The sequence below is a fragment of the Hipposideros armiger genome, unplaced genomic scaffold (assembly GCF_001890085.2).
Source record: "Hipposideros armiger isolate ML-2016 unplaced genomic scaffold, ASM189008v1 scaffold_117, whole genome shotgun sequence".
Lineage (NCBI taxonomy): Eukaryota > Metazoa > Chordata > Mammalia > Chiroptera > Hipposideridae > Hipposideros > Hipposideros armiger.
Genome location: NW_017731467.1, coordinates 23,027 through 28,348, shown reverse-complemented (window position 1 = coordinate 28,348; position 5,322 = coordinate 23,027).

Here is a 5,322-nt window from a genome sequence, read left to right as displayed (position 1 = left end):
ACCGCTGTTGTTCAGAGTTCAAACTCTTGAGCCAGCTCTTAACCAACTGAGCCACTCAGCCGGCCTGCATAAACTTTTAATAAAGCTGACAGAATCATCAGAATTAATAGACCTTGTAAAGTTTAAATTAGCCTCCATATTAGTTAATTCAAAATTTTCTACCTTGTCAACAATGCCTAAATTTCCTTTAAACTTTTCTGTCTTTTCATGTTTCAAAGCAAGTTCAATTAGCTTCCTTACGCTCTTTGTAAAACAATTTCTCATGAATATAGTTTTTTCTTGAATTACTTAAATGGTTTCTTTAATGATGCATTTTCTAAAGAATATTCTAGGAAATCTGAAAGAGAGATCACTATTTCCCGTTAGGCATTTAATTCATCTTCCTCCTTGTTTCAATACTATGAACATACACATAGGGATCCCCTAAGAGCTTTCTGTGCTTTTCATCGAAATCTTCTCAAAGCATAAGACTAAACCTGATTTCACAGAAATCATGTAGAGTGCAGGTTCTTGGATGCTGACTCGTCCTTTCTGAATCAGGATCTCTAGGAGTGGGACTAGAAACCTATAACTCTTACAAGAGAGCGTTTTCCCAGATAGAGTTTTCTTAAGCACACTAAACTCAGACAACTACAAATCTGTAGAATTTCTCTTGATGTGCTTCCATCTTTGTGATCACCTCCGAGAGTCTAGGGACAGGGTCAGGTTCTATGGGTTTGAGCTGATGTAATAGTTCCTTGTTAGAAGATTAACCTTTAGCCTTTTCTTGCTGTTAACTGTTTTATTTTTTTAAGATATTAATTTGTCAAGCCACAAAGTGTTTTTCACCCAAGAAATTTTCACAGAGAAGGACAGACTTCCATGGGGTGTTAGTAGATAAATGGACCAAAGATGAGCAGTGATGAATGATGAGACAGATAAAATAAAACCACAAAACCTGGAAATTATACACAGTAGACTGTTAGGGGGTTACCTCATGGGGCAGGGGCTAGGAACAAAAAATAAGTAGGTTAAATTTAGATAGAGGAAATTAGGAGAACCCAGTTTACTGTTATACCATTGCCAAGGATATAAGGGCAAGCTGGAGAAAAGTTCTGTGAATTGTATTACTTATTGCATAGTTTCAAGGCCATGTTAAAAATTAGCTAAAATGGGGGTGGGGGTGGGGTGGAAAATGTCCTGAAACAACACATAGCTAGAGGCAAAAATGAACCTTCTAAAAAATAAAAACAAGTACATTCTGTTAACCAAGTAAAGCCACATGACTGTTACAGTTTTTATGGTTTTGAAAATATGTTAATCATCGTGTGTGTGTGTGTGTGTGTGTGTGTGTGTGTTTTAAATTATGTGAATATATTTTGTGGTCTGGTGTTAAAAATAAATGAAGTTTGTAGCCAACATTAAAATGAAGTGAAGCACACACTGAAAAGTAAACTGGGGTTACAAAGAAGATGAAGCATAAGCATGGAAATGGTGATAAAGAAATGTGGAAACATTACATTTGGATGAAAGATCTGTTAGCCAGTGAAAATAAAGAAGCTCTCTTTGGTGTGCCTGAGACCAAAATAATTTTCATTAAATATTCAGATTTTTTTTTTAAAGATTTTTATTGGGAAATTGGGGGATGGGAACAGCGCTGGGGAATCGGGGGAAGGAGAACAGACAAGTTGCTATCCTTTTGTTCTTCAGTCTAGTTGTGGAGGACGTTGCTTCACTGGCTCAAGTTGGCACCATCATTGTGCTCTTCCCAGGCAGGCGAGGCAGATCAGTCGCCGGCTTTTGGATGGCCGCTCACTGCGGCCGCTGGCTGCTCACGCTGGCTGCTGGCTGCTCTCGCTGGCTACTGGCTACACACAGTAGCCCATNCAGGGTAATTTAAATCAAGAAATGGGAAGGTTATAATCTGAATTCAATCAACAGACTGGTGGGAATCCAGTGACTGTTCTGACACATGACATCTAGAGCCCGGAGACAACGCAGTGATTTCTGGTCTAGTTTCTGTTATTGTCTAGCCCTGTAAGCACCGGGCAAATGCAACATAACAAACTTGAGGCAAAACATATAAAATGACTTTTATATGGCTATTATATTGGAAGGCAGTTCTGTGTACTAGAGGTCTGTCTAAACATGCTAGTGAAGTAAATCACATCCATGGACCATCCTGACCTTCTCTTTTAATTCTTGGTGATGTGTTTCTTAAGTATAAAACCAAGTTTAATAGATGACTGTTTTCTTAAAAAAAATATAAAACAAGCTGTCAAAGCTTGAGAATTATTTTCAAAATGAGAAAGATCAAATTTTCAAGTGAGATAGTTTTATTTATCTTCTTCTATCTGATTTTTAGTATGCTTAGATAGGGGCACACTTTGATGACTAAAAAGAGAGGAAGAAATCCATGCCAGATTTAAGAAATGTATCATTTATCAACACGCATTACTCTTGGAAGCTATAAGGCCCCAGGAAAAATTACTCTAAGTGAAGCTTATGTAGTTATGAAGTCATTTTATCCATGCCTCTTAACAAAGGTGTGCTGTCGTTAAAAGCCCAGTGAGCATATTAGTGGATAAAGACAAAGTCATTATGGCAATCATTGTTTGTGAGAGACAGTGTAATGCTGTGAAATCAATGTTGCCCTTAGATTCAAAAGTTTGTGTTCCTATCCATCCATGTTCTTGCCCAGTGTTCTTGGCTTGTCAGTTCATCTCTTTGAGCCAGTTTCCTTCTTTGTAAGATAAAATATTGTCATCTAACATCTCTAAAAAGTCTATAATATATTTTACAGTTGTTGAGAAACAACCTAGACATGTTATTGAAGAAGTCCAGCTGCTCAATTAAGCTAAGTCTTAGCTCTCAATTTTGCTGTCAAGAAACTATTTTGACACCATAATTAGAGGGTCAGGGAGCTCAACCAATACTCTTCAGACTCAATAGGGAAAAATTATAAACATGTCAATATGTGACTACAATGAGAAAAATAAATACTAAGGGCACTGGGATACACAGGTTTTCTCGCCAGTGTACTCTCTGTGTACTGACGTCTCCAGGGACTCCAAATTATGGTTGGAAAACTGAGCAGTGATTATGAACCCAGAAACAAGAGCCTTGAGATAATCTTGAGGATTCTTCCAATTCTTGGTAAAGCCTGATGACTCATCTCTAACTCAGAAAATAAAGGTTTCTCCTGTGATCAGATATTTATTCTCTCCCAAATCCATCCAATCTCTCTCTCTCTCTCTCTCTCTCTCTCCAACCCCCGCCCCCAACAACTGTGCTGGGTAACACTATCAGTTTTTTCTTTTCTTATTCCAAAAAACAGCAAGTCTAAAAGGAGAGACAGTAAAAAGGGAGTGACATCAAAGGAATGAGTAGCCTGTTAACAAGCTTTTCTAACACCTGCTACAATGCAATTGATTAGGTTTCAGTATTGTGATTACCAACATCTTCTAGTCTTGCCAACTTGAATCACATCCTAGTTACCTCAGATGGATGAACTTGGGTGTTCCGTTCTTCTCAAATCAAATATTTATAAACCAAGTCTTCATTTACTTTTCCAGATATTATCTCATGCATCATATACAGTATTCACTAGTTTAAGAGGGTAGCCTTATTCAAAATCCCCATTGGAATGCTTTGACTTTAAAATCAATTTAGAAAAATCTGGCTGTTCAGGATTGATAAAAGAAAAATGATGATGTGAGATAGACTGGGGATCCTCTAAGGCAGAGATTATCTTACTTTAGTCTTGGGGTCCATGTTAAAAATGCAGGTTCCAGTGTCAGGCACTGAGATTGTAACTCAGTAGGGATTTCAAGTGTTCGCAGATGATTTTAATGTGGGTGGCCAACAGAATCCCCTTCTAAGTGCTCTTAGTTACATGATAGGCTTGGATTTTAATTTCTTTGGGGAACAATTCCAAGTTTTCAGAAAAATGGAGGCTGAAGTTCATAGTCTGAAAGAACCTTAGCATAAAACCTGAAGTGTTGAGTGGGCCCCACTGAGGTTTTAGAAAGAAGTGCCACACAGTTGTACCAACCACTCCACAATTACCCTCAATGACTAATGGCCGCCAGCTTTATAAAATCTCTATGTATTTAGTTTACTCTATTGAAATTAAAATGGAGGGTGAGAGGCTACCCGCCACCCTCATTTAAGTATATAATGTGCAGCCTTGGATGTTACTTTTTTTTTTCTTTGCACTAGTACCAAGTGTAAGTACTCCATAAACATATTGATAACACTGTATTGGAATTTTCCATTTTTCTCCTATAACACCCACTAGATTTTAAGTTCCAGGGGGGATGGGACTATGTCTGTCTTATTTGTCATTGTATCCCTAATGCCCAGCAAAATGACATGGCAATTATTCAAACATTCATTGAACACACAAGTGAAAAGTGGAAATGAACCCTGGAGTATACAGATAGTCATGCAATCAGGAAACCGAAATTCTTCACCAGGAAGTTAAGCACATGCTCGACACAAATAAAACTTTTAGTATTTGCCTTTCACATTACATATTTCTGTCCAGAATAACGGTGATTGCCTTGTTTGAACTGATCTAATATTGTAAATTTTCATAGCTGGAGTGGGGAGAGAAGTTCTATCCACAGAACAGGAACTTTTAAGAAAGAATTTGAGAAAACAGAATTAAGAGCTTCCCTGTGAAAAATCAGGCAATTGTGACTGAACAGCATATATACACAGGGATGATTACAAAAGAGATACTTAAGACAAGAAACAATGCTCATCAGTACAGTGACAAATCTTCAAAATGATAGCTTTGTTTATTTAGAGCTCTGGGCAACACTGAAAATATGGGGCATGATGAAGAATCCACTAGAGAGCTTCCCTGCTCTCAGTGCTGTCCCCTCTGCTGGGCACCTCTTCCTCGGTGCCTTGCACACAGTAGGTACACCATATCTATCTGAGGATTTGTGAGCTGAGAGGCTGTGATTTCACTATGGAGGCATCATCCAACACCCAGTTGGAGGAAATACAGCCCTCCTGGGTATCGTACTTGACATGAGAAAGCTGATATGTACCCCTGAGCCCTGGGATGACCAAAGAGCTGACCTCCAGAGTGTTTTCATGTTTCCATGGGTATCTCTTCTTATGTAATAGGCAAGCTGTATTAGTTTCCTACTGCTGCTGCTGTAACAAATGACCACAAACTTAGTGGCTTAAAACAACACATATGTATTATCTTATGGTTTGGAAGGTCAGAGTCCAAAATGGATCTCACTTGGATTAAAATCAAGGTGTGGACAGAACTGTGTTCCTTTCTGAAGGCTCTAGGGGAGAACCCATATGCTTGACTTTTCC